The sequence below is a fragment of the Humulus lupulus genome, chromosome 5, assembly GCF_963169125.1.
Source record: "Humulus lupulus chromosome 5, drHumLupu1.1, whole genome shotgun sequence".
Classification (NCBI taxonomy): domain Eukaryota; kingdom Viridiplantae; phylum Streptophyta; class Magnoliopsida; order Rosales; family Cannabaceae; genus Humulus; species Humulus lupulus.
This window is the reverse complement of record NC_084797.1, coordinates 149,251,528-149,264,487: the sequence shown is the minus strand read 5'-3', so window position 1 is coordinate 149,264,487 and position 12,960 is coordinate 149,251,528.

Here is a 12,960-nt window from a genome sequence, read left to right as displayed (position 1 = left end):
TAGTCACTTACTTGGAATGATTACATGCATGAGTAGGGTTACTACTGCTAGGCATGCTAATTACGAATCTGTGATTTGATAATGTACTGCTTATAAGCATGATTATGTTTTCTTGCGAGCCTCGGCCCACGGGTGCTAAATGGTGCAGGTAAAGGAAAGCAAAAGCTAGATCAGCCATGAGTTGGAGAGCTTCAAGGACAGAGTGTACATATGCGGCCTGCTCATCCGCCACGGCCGAGGTTATCAGTTTGAACTAGGGTTGGCCCCTAAATTTCTTCCTAGGTTGGCTTTTGTATACATTTTTGGGTTGTAACAGTCTTAAACAATGTTGGGATCCCATGTATTAAAGTCAAACCCTTTTAATGAAATGGTTGACTTTTGACTGAAATTTTTAGTACCTAAACCTGTGGTTAGTTTAATTACACAGTTTAAGTCCAAATGACTCATTTAGCGAGTTAAGCACTATTTAAATTACACAGTGTGACAGTAGGTGTTAACTAATAATAAAGATCATAGGAGTTATTATTACGACTCCTGCTCCCACTCACTATTTTTTAATATGTGTTTTCTCAAAACTTCCTATGCTTTTTAATTAATTAAATTAATCAATTAATTTATCAAATGATATTCTAATAATTACTAATCTCATTAAAAATTTAATCATTAAAAACGATTTAATCAAACTACTATATAGTCAATAAATGCTCTAATTATTAAGAATATTTTTTGTCTATCTAATAAAATTAATTATTAAATAGGTCTTTGAAATTAACACTTAAAATCAATTTACCGCTTTGTTCTAGATTATTCTAGATTAATTATATGATTCATTTAATGCATATAATCAAAGAGGACATTCCTAATTCAAACATGTTTCTACTCGATATGAGAAGTATGCGTGAATTAGATATATTGTGTGGGTAATATGAATGGCATGTTATAATGCATGACAATGTTATTAAACACTTTTAATACATTAAGACATTTAAATAAATAAATAAAAGCAATAAATAAGTAAATAAATGTGAGTCGAGTGTTTTGGGTATTTCTAGAAAAATTACAACACTTGCAATAATTTACAAAATTAATAAAAATAAAATCAGGGCATCATGTAGAATCTCCATCTCCATATTTTGGGCATTTTTTTATTTTTATGTCATCTAACCAAAATTTGAATTATAAATGACTTCAATAATTTTAAACAATCTTTTAAAATATTGAACTTGGCTAATAAATGCCTAATTAGTCATTTAGGTCCATTTTGAACTTGGGCCACTTAATTCAAAATTTAATTAGAATTTTATAAATTTCAATTAACAATTTTTGGGCAAAGCCTACAAATTCAAGGAAACCAATAATCACTCTAGGGCTCAGGTAAGGAGCCAAGTGAGTTAGGGTTTGCAATTTAGGGCTCGGGTTGGTGGGGTGGCTCATAGAGCCACCAAACCACCAAGCTGCAAAGGCTCGAGCAGGGAAGGCAGCAGGGCGCGACTGGGCACGCTAGGAAGCAAAGCACGCAAGGCACGATGGGAACCAGGAGGCTCAGGAGACTCAGCTGGGCGTGACAGGGACACCGAGACTCACGGTCGTGCCCCCCAGGGGACGCGAGAGGAGCGTCAGAGGCGTTGGGCAGCTATTGGGCTGGGCGCCTAGTGCGCAGGCAACTGCGGCCATGCGACAGGGTGCTGGGGTGACTGGGCGTGTGATAGTCGCTGGCGCAGGGGCTCGGAGTGCCGATAGGGTCTTGGCACCCTCGGGGCTTGGGGCTCCGGATTTTACACTTTTTCAATTAATCATACTATTGCAAAAAAATTAAATTACAAAAAAAAAAAACAAAAGAACCTATGCCTCATATGGTTTACAATTTTGTAGATCTAGTAAAATAAGAACAATTTTTAAACTCAAAACATAATAAAATTAACGACTCATAAGAATAAACATTCATAAAAAGAAATATCCATCCAATGAACACATATTACAATAATATAAGAATGCTTATTTTACCCACACAGTAATTAATGCATGCAAAGATTAATGACATCTCTGATACCAATTGTGGGTAACTGGTTTACCATATGCGCAGCAAAAAACACATGGTGTTGGGCTCAGAAAATTTCAAAAATTTTATTTAAATAAATGGATCCATTAACATGCAATACATTAATCATAGAGAAATAAAAAGATAAGGATTTACCAGTTAAAGAACTATCAAGAATCCTTGTTATCTTTTTGTATCTCCAACGAACATCCAATCCAAAGCAGTTATTTAAAATACTCAAACTAAGATCTTCAAAAATGTATCTTTACACCTCAAGATGTGTGTGGGCACGTAGAGTAATGGTGGGAAAATATTTATGATTCACAAGATATTCTCAACACATTAGATCTTGAAATATTAGGTCTGAGACAGATTTCAGGGATGGGAAAATATTACGATATATTTTATCTCTCTTGAATATTCTAAAATATTATGTATCTGTTGAAAACTATATTATCTTGATAGATTTATAAAAGAATTACTTAAATTCAAATTTTAAAGTTTAAAATCCCAACTATAATCTATTATTATTAAATAAATAAAAGAAAAATATCAAGATCCAATCTTGATCAGTTACTATAGCTACACGCCAACTACAGTCACTGGACTGTGGTTGACGTGTAGCATCCCTATTTCTAGGGATGTGTTCTAACCAATTTTCTTTTAATTATATTTAATAATTTATTTATTCTAAAATATCTAAACCTGATAACTTATCTTATCAGATTAATTAAAGAATAAATATTAATTCAAATTCCCAACTAATTTGAATTATCATAAATATCTTTTCACATTTATTTAAATAAATAAAATTAATTAATTAAAAATTAATTATTCCAATTATTTAAATGACAATTTTAAAATCCCCATTTTATTTAAAAACTTAATTTCGAAAATTCCTTTCATTAAAATGTCAATTTTGAAAATTGTCACATTAATTAAATAATTTGTCTCAATTACATATTTTACCCTGAAGAACAAATTTCTACCAAATATGCCATTATCTTGATTTTTCATAATTTACACTCTTACCTTGAATAGTGTTGATAGAGCTCTCTTGGGGACCTATAGACTTACAATTTCAAGCCAATAAATTTAGATTATTAATTAAAACTTTTAATATAACAACTTTAATTTATTAATCTCAATATTATTCCACTAAAAATATGAGATTGCACTCTTGTAATTATAGACATTTATTTACTGGGTACTTTTAAATATATAAAAAGTGTCCATCGATTTAATCACTACATACAATTCAATCATCTATTAATGGTTCATAATTAAAGTATGAATTAATTATCTTTTAACCTCTTTAATTATATCTTGTTTCCTTAAGTGTTATTAACTTTAGTAGTGAATGTTAATTCATGAAGTGATTTACGAATTCGAGCTCAATAACCTTTCAGTTCCAAAAGTCAGCCCTTAAGAGAACCATTATTCAATTTCTCTCGAAAAGGTATAGATTCCAAATCAGTATATTATGTCACCAACCATCTACATCAATGAGTTCCTAAAATAAAAGTTTTCAGCTTGATCATTCTAACAAACCATAACGAGTGAATCAAAGAACTCATATGACATAAATAGGAGTTCATAATAACTTCAGGATTAAGATCAATTTGTATATGATCATCATATTGATATGTTAAATTAATACTTATAAAGTAAACAATATTATTAAGTATTAATAACATATCGGGTCTCGTTCATGTATAACCACTTTATACAAAGTACCTCCACTAAGATGTCCTACTACATTAGTAATCCAAATCTAGATTACATATATTCATAATACTAGTGAACCATACTTACATTATTTAATCCAAATATTCCATATAACTTATTTTACTACGAACTATTTAAATATGTTCTCTACAATCTTAATCCTCTCGTACAAATTCAAGATTATAGTCACAATAACGAAATGAGAATTTTTTGATATTCATATAATATTATTTTGATAATAATAATAAACAATAAATACAAACTAAAAATTCATTTCAATTATTTATTTCATTAAACATTGTTCAATACATATGCTTTAAAGGGTACTAATCCCAACAGACACCTCTTCCTCCACGACTTCTACTACAGCTCCTAAAGTCCCCACTGTTTCCGCATGCTCTTTTGACAATCAGTCCTGAAACTTGGCGAGAAAGCGCCCCCAAAGTTCTGCATCTAGGAACAAGAAATCCCTTTCCTGATTGTATGCCCAGCACCAGTAGAAAATTTCTTCCATTGAGCTCTCCACTTCGGCAGCGTCCTCCTTGGCCTTGGCTTCAACCTCTGCAAGCTTTTGCTTGAGACTGTCGACCTCCGTAAGCTTCTACTTAAGATCGTCAACTTCGAGCTAAAGTTGGTCTCACCGCTAGATTACCTCCGAGACTTGTGCTTTGGGAATTCGCTCGTTCTCCTGGGAGGTCTTCAGGACATTGTTGGCCTCGTCTAGGGTGACCTTTGCCTCCCCCAAGGCAGTCCTGGGCTCGTCCACCTCATCTCGAATCCGAGTGATGCCACAGATCTGAGCCATGCAAGACTGCAGATAATGAATGAATAGGGGTCAGTTTGTAAAAAGATGGAGCTGAAGAAGGAAGATAAGGTTAAGACTTACGGTCAGAGTCATCCCCATCATAGAGTTGAGGACGATCGCCAAGGGTCTCACCCATATGGCCTACAGATCTTTTGTGCTGACCAAATTCACACGCTTCATTAGATGATTCACGATCTCCTAAAATGAACCACGCAGAGGTTATGGATATTTCCCCACCTCGATGGGAGGAACTAGGATGGTGGTAGTTGGGGCTGCAGCTTGGATGACCTGTGGGATAGAAGTGGAGTCGTGAGGAGTTGGTGGAGGAGCTTCTAGGGTCATGACTACAGTGACCTAGGGTTGCTGCTGCTTTTGGGCGAGGCTGGCACCCTTGTCTATCGTAGGAGACCCGATGGTGACTCCAGCTCCGGGAGTGGCTTTCTTCAAAACCTTCTGCCTCTTTACGTTTGGTTCAGTTTTGAAAGCCTCCTTTGGATTCATATCTTCGTCTGCAAAATAGGAGCAGAAAAGTCAGGTCCAAGAAGTATTAGTCAAGATAATACAAAGTAAAAAAGTAACAAAACAAGAACCCTACCCTCCGAACAAGAGAAGGAAACTACTTCGATCAGTTCTGGATTGTGGATCGGGCTAGATTTTTGTAGGGTTGTGCAAAAAATCCAGAAAACTAAAAAAACCACTTAGACCGACCGACCAAACACGGAAGAAATAGAAATCGATGAAACCAAAAACCGACGAAACCAATGCGACACAAACCGCCCTTAATTTGGTCGGTTTATAATTCGGTGCCGGAACCGACCTAAGAAACCGACACCGACCGAATATAACATTCTTTTATAAAATTGATTACATATAATATATAATAAATTATATGTACAAAATCTACTAATATTATTAATGATTAATGAAAATGACAACACACTCACTCACACTGCACACACACACACACACGAGACTCACACTCACTCACTACACACACAATTCTTTTATAAAAGTGATTACATATAATATATAATAAATTATATGTACAGAAATTTAATGTGGTACTGTTTGTGCACACACAATTCTTTTATAAAATTGATTACATATAATATATAATAAATTATATGTACAAAATTTTAATGTGTTACTGATTGTGTTTGTGGTATGTGGACTTTTAAGTTTTACTTTTTTTATTCTTTTGGATGCTAGTTGCTACTATAATATGATTCTCTTAAAAAAAAAAACTCTAGTTTGTTTCTAATTTACATTTTGAATACATGGATAAGTTGAATGATTCTATTTCAGATTTAAAATGCCAAAAAAAATTCCAACAATCCTATTTAGTTTTTCTTCAATTTTTTTTTAATTTTAAAAAGTTTTGTATTCGATTTTTTCGGTTTGCACCAACCAAAACATGGTTTAGAAAAGTCGGTTATTTAAGTAGTTTTATGTTGGTTGGTTGGTTTTTGGATTGCACCAATCCGAACCGAAAACTAAATTCTTAATTTTGAAGTTGTAAATAATCGACCAAACCAATCGTTGCACAGACCTAGATTATTGGGGGTGGGGAGATTCTAACATTACTACTTCATGGGAGCTACTGGGTTTGGGCTTCTCATCTAGACTAGGCTCGTACTTGGGCTGCCTAATACCCAGGGTAAATGAACCATGACATAAGGAATGCCATGACAGGAAGTTTGTACCATACTGTTAAAAAATGGTGGACCTAAAATGTAAATTATTATTTATTACTATGATATATTTAGGATAGGAAAAATCATGGCGTACGACCAGTTGGTCGATGCACTGATGTAAGGTCACATTCAGGTATGGGTCTACAAAATGTCAGCTCACAAGCTACCTCGTATTGAATCTAACTAATCTAAAACTAGCAGTAGCCCGATTTATTTCTCTATGTTGATTACCTTGGCCGGAGGTGCCGGCTGCTCCCCGACTCAGCATGACCTTGGCCAGAATCTTGTATGTCTTTAGTGATCTTTCTTATGCACCAATGGTGTGACCTCCTCTTCTTCCTCGACCTCTTTAACTATTGGAGGAAGCTCCTAGGGAGGACCTTGAGGCTTTATGGCCAATCCTCTCTGATCTTCTTGCAAGCCACCATGGTGGTGTCATTTACCACCATCCTAAACTCCTTCTCCTTAGTAGGAGTGTTGGCCAGAGTTTGGTATTGGCCCCCTAGGGTCTCAGATCACTTTGTTCTCTTGTAAATAGCTACACAAGATTACAACTTGATCAAAATAAGTAAAACTTAGCAAAAGCGGAAACAACTCGACCAGATGAAGAGTTTACAAGCAGAGATACTAACGAGGTTGGTTAAAGTATCGGTGGGTGCAATTCTTGAACCTGTTTGACATAAAGAAATTGTCTTTAAAGTCATTCGGATAGCTAGGGAGGTCGATGATGTTGGCGGACTTGGGAAATTGGGTGAGGTAGTAGAAATCGTTACCTTGAGTTTTAGCGTTTGGATTGGCTTTCAGATAGAAAAAATACAAAATGTCTTCGGGAGTGGGGACCTCCCATTCATTCTTGAGGAATAAATACATAAACCCCACAAGAAGGAGATACGAATTCAAGGGGAGCTGGAACGAGGAGAGCTCGACGTAGTTCAAGAATTCTACGAAGTACTGGTCCAGCGTGAGGAAGGCACTTGCCTTCAGATGCTCATCACTCCAGGCCCCGAAGTCATCCTATAACGGGGTGCAGCTCTACTCTCCAGCCAAAGGAGGTCGAGCATAAAATTTGGGACTCATCTCTATCCCATGACTCGTCATTATCTTATTGATGTTGTCCTGAGTCGTTATTTGAGACACGATCCTCTCGGCCTCAAAGAAACTATCAGTGCCTACCATGACTTCCCTCTCCACCACTGGACCAAAGTGGGGAATGGGGGTCTCGGGGGCGACCTGCTTATCCTTGTCTCGAGAAGAGGAGCTTGTCATAGTCTTTTTCTTTTGAGGGGCCAATACAAAGATTTTAGTTCGCCTGATTACAAAATGATCCATTAGAGGCAACTTGGAAATATAACCCAACTCAAACAACAGAAGAAATGGCGACATAAAATTCTAAGGCTTTATTACTCAACCTAATGCATCTATGAGTCAAGTATAGCTTAATACCCCCAACGCATGGTCCCACGCGCGTCTCTAGTTCACATGCCCGAATCTTGGGAAGGTGTTGAAATTTCAAGATTCGTGTGTCAGACGCATTGGTTTTGAAAGGTGGTTTAATGAAAAACCACTCCAATACCGTCACCCTTAAGCTACCCAAAACTTAACCTAAAACCCTTGAATCTTCAAACCCAAAAATTCAAATATTCATCCTTTAAACCCAGAAAATAATCCATTTTTCGTGCATCATTTCTAATCGTTTCTAGTGCTGTTGTTTTTCGCCTAGTAAAAACCTACACTAAAATCGTATATAACCAAAGTAAGGCAAAAGCACTGAAAAATTTCATAAAAACTTATTGAAAAATGAGAAAATGAAATTTAAACCAGGGAAGAGCATACTTATAGAATGATTTTTTGATCGACAAGTGAATGAAGAACAGAAAATGCCTGAAAAATCCAAGTTTGACGACCTAAGAATTTCTATGGAGCAAAGGATTTAAGAGAGTTTGAATATTTTGAGAAGAATAGAGACAAAAAGAAAGTTTTGAATGCAAAGGTGGCTAGGCACAGATTCTCCTCTTCTATTTATACGTAAACTTCGGGGACAAATCTGAGCCACGATTAAAGCAATAAGAGATTTGAGGGACAGAATTAAATAAACCAAACGGCGGCAAAAGGTTGACAAGTAAATTGTCACAGTACTCGAAACTCGAATTGGCACCTATAACAAGCAGACACATGACTCGTACTCGAGTGCGTGGGTGGGCACATTTTTTCATGACAGAAGTCAAAAAGTCCCTGGTGTGCATGTCAGAATTGACATCATCCACGATCAGGAGCTTGGGGGCAAATGTTGTAGCCCAAAAACACGAGCTCAACTATCTAGCTCTAGGTATAGCTGACGCGAAATAAATAAAAAAGGAAAGAGTTCGAATATGTTTTTTTAACTCCAGATCAAACATCTCAAGGTTGTGCCACTGAGACCAGAACAACCCATGATCTTCCAGACCGTTGGAGGTGCAAATTATAGAGATCGAGGTATCCAGCGTCCAGATCATCTGCATCTAGCCCGAGCATTATCTAAGTCAAGTCATCCTGCTCCACTCATGTCCAGCTCGAGAATCGAATTTAGCTCGTGATGGTTGAACGACGCACATGGGAGAAACCCTACAGACTTGGATGCCCAATATGCACAATAAATGCATGCAATCATTATATACGTTTATTGATTGATGTGGAACAACAATAGGCTTAATTAGGATATTTGAGTGTCCATTAACTTGGGAAGTTACCCAATATTGTACATTACCATTTACAGTACGGGTACCCAATATTGTCAACCATAATTCCCTATAAATACAAGGGGAATGGACAGTAAAAAGGGACCAACATTATGTATGCAAAATCTCTGCCGAAATTGTCATAAAAAATTTCGTCTAGGGTTCCTAAACAGATCAATAATAGTGACTCGTAGACTAGGTGGATTTTAACCACTGAACCACATAAATTGTGGGTGATTTTATATTTCTTTAACTTTGGTTTGCAGTAAGATTAATCTCTCTATTTCAGATTTCTAAATCCCCTGTTGATGAAAAACCACGTCAACAATATCCAAGCATCATATTTCTCCCTAGCAGTTTTGGGAGCAGTGATAACAGGGACCTCAAGACATTCCTCAGTAAAGACAAACTTGTGGTTCTCACAAATCAACACAATGTTCATGTTTGATTTCCATTTCATAAATTACTAGTAAGTTTCTCATTTGCAAGTAAAGTAGTAATAGGGTTTGAGCTAGAAATAATTGTGAAATAAACAAAATAAAATAAAATGAATTTAGCATATATGATAAATATCAGTAATTTCATAATAGTAAATATGATGCAAGAATACAACAAATTTATATAACACATAAAAACAATTATTACTAAACTGCGATAAATTAAGTTGCCAATTAATGGACTAGTCTTAGGGTAGGTCAGACTAATTTCAAAATTAATTTTGAGACACTTCTCAAATTCAGAAAACTTAAAATCAACTTTTTTTTCTTTTGACTTACGAACAACCGCTTATTTGGTCAAGATTGACTAGTCCGCTCAAAAGCCTAGTCAACATTTTTGAGTGTAATCCATTATTTTAGATTAATGACTTAACTCAAGAGTGTCCCTTGGATCAGTCAAACTTGAAATACATCATTCAATCCTATTCTTAAAAAATAAAGAAGTTAACCTTGAACATAACACAGTCATAAACATTCCTTAGGGGGGCGCAAACAAAGGTGTCTCGAGGCCCATTCCATGAAGCTTCAGTGTTAACTAATAATGGAGACCATAGGAGTTATTATTACATCTCCTTCCCTCACTCACTATTTTAGAATATGTGTTTTCACAAAACATCTTATGCTTTTTAATTAATTATTCAATTAATTTACCAAATGATATTCTAATAATTACTAATCTCATTAAGCATTTAAATATTAAACAAAATTAATAAATCTACTAAATAGGCCCTTAAATTATACACTATAACACTATTTTTGTTTCTCATAGTATTTTTAAATTATAATTTATCAAAAACAATATCAATTTCGTGTTTTAGGAAAAAAAAAAGTGTAAAATAATTCAAGACATAAAAAGTAACAGTTTTGAGATAACTTAAGTTTTACATATTTGTGATTATATTATGAACAAGATTATAATACCATTATCATTATATTTCGAATCTTAGCTACATCGACTAGTTATAATACATATACTCAATAATATAATATAATATGTTTATTTATGATCACTTAATTAATCTCTTATAAAAAAACATATTTAATTTAAACATGTTAATTTTTTTGATGAAATAAAATAAATATGACATCCTAATACATTTTTTCCAATTCACAACACTTTAAAATCTGTAATTTACCAAACACTCAGCAACTTTTCCCCACAGCACAGCTGCAGCTGCTTTTCCCCGCAGCTCAGTTATACGAAACTGGCCCTCAAGCATTTGTTTTAAATTTTGGAGCAAAAAACATGTCATTGTACGAACACGCACAGACACCCCAGGCGACGCGTCGCCTACACCCAGGCAATGCATCACCACTATGCAGGCGATGCATCGCATGTGTAGTGTTTTGTAGGATTGGCGATGCAACACAAATCCCCCCGACATAGTGCTCCAAAACTTGTCACAAAAAAAATATCCAAATGCCTCCAAACTTTTTGGGTACTCTCATACACTCTAAATGAACACTTTGGACCCAAAAAGATGATTTATAAATGCCTATACCAAAAGTCAACTCTCACATGTTGACTTTAGTGAAACCATTATGGTTTTTGCACCTCTTCGTGCCTAACTAATTTCACTTTGTATTTAACCAATCAGAACATTCACCCACTTGGTTAAATACATCCTCTAGCCTGAAAAATATTGGTACATAGAATAAAGTACCTTTTGGGTTCGAACATTATCTTAGTGAAAACACTACAAAGCTTCCATTGAAATGCTAAGGTATTCTTAAAAGATTGAACCCAACATTCCTAGTGATAAAAACTGGTAATGTCTAACACACCTATACCTGATTACTCATGTATTTCCCATTTTTCACGCTTAACACTTTTATGGCCTTGAGCTCATCCATTCATGAATCATCCGAAGAGAAAACTTGTACTCTCTTGAGAGGCGGTACGACCTGTAGATACACATAGGTGAAATTTTTACAGCATCTTTGCTACCTTTAGAGATGTTTGTTGCTCTTCAACTGAATTTCATTAAAAGTCTATGGATAAACCCTCATGCTCGGTAGCAACTAACATTAAATCATCCTATATAGGACTTTTAAGTCATTAATGTTGTAACTATTTAATTATCAATGACTTTTTCTTACCCATTGAACTCTACACTTGATGTATACAAGTTTTAAGTTGGGTTTCCATCATAAGGGAATTTATTGGTCAAGAAGTTTTATTCTCATCCCTTTATTTGTAGAACTCACCAAATCTCTCCCAAGAGGTTTGGTAAATGAATCTGCCAAGTTCTCACAAGATTTGACATATGAAATTAATATGATACTCTTATCAATCAATCCTCTCACGTAGTCATGTCTTAGACTTATATGTCTAGACTTCAAATTGTATATTTTGTTGTAAGCTCTAATCAAAGTGGCTTGATTATCACAATGTATCGACATCGTCGATACATCAACTGCGATTTTTGCTATCTCCAACATGAGATCTCTTAGCTATTAAACCTCTTTGTCAGTTGCCACTAAATCTACAAACTCAGACTCCATGGTTGAGTGACATATACATGTTTATTTCTTAGATCCCCAAGAAACGGCACCCCCACCAAGGGTGAACACCTTACTGGTTGTGGAAAGATTATCTCTTACACCAGATATCCAACTTGCGTCGGTATATCATTCAAGTATCTTAGGAAACTTAGAATATTGGAGGCATAACTGTTTGATCCTCTTAAGGTATCCAAATAATCTTCCCACGACCTTCCAATGTTTGATGCTTTGATTGCTAGTAAACTTAATTATTTTACTAACCACAAATGTAATATCCACTCTAGTACAATGAAAGGTGTACATCAAACTCCCAATTGCACTTGCATACTCTAGTTGAGTCACCGCTCTCCCTTCATTCTTTTCAAGCTTTAGACTTGAATATAAGAGTGTGTTTGCCTCTTTGATATCTAGATGATCAAACTTGTCAAGCATCTTCTCAATTTAATGAGCTTGACCTAAGGCATATCCATCCGCATTTCTTCTAATCTTGATACCTAGTATGGTATCGACCTCTCCAAGGTCTTTCATTTTGAAAGTGGACGATAGAAACCTCTTCATTTCTAAATATGATTTTCATGTCATTACTTAATATCAACATATAGATACACCAAGATGACATAGTCATCACAAGTCTTAAAATATATGCACTTGTCCGCATTGTTGTGTCTAAACCCATCCGAAATAATGGCCTCATCAAACTTGTCTTGCCATTGCTTTGGTGCTTGTTTTAAACCATATAATGATTTAACAAGCTTACACACCTTATGTTCATTTCCCCTTAGAACAAACCTTTCCGGTTGTTCCATGTAAACCTCCTCATCGAGGTTACCATTTATGAATGTCATTTTTGCATCCATTTGATGAACATATAGATTGTGTATTGATGATAAGGAAAACAACAATCTTATTGATGTTGTCCTTGCTACCAATGCATAGGTATGAAAATAATATATTCCTTCCTTTTGGCTAAACCCTTTCA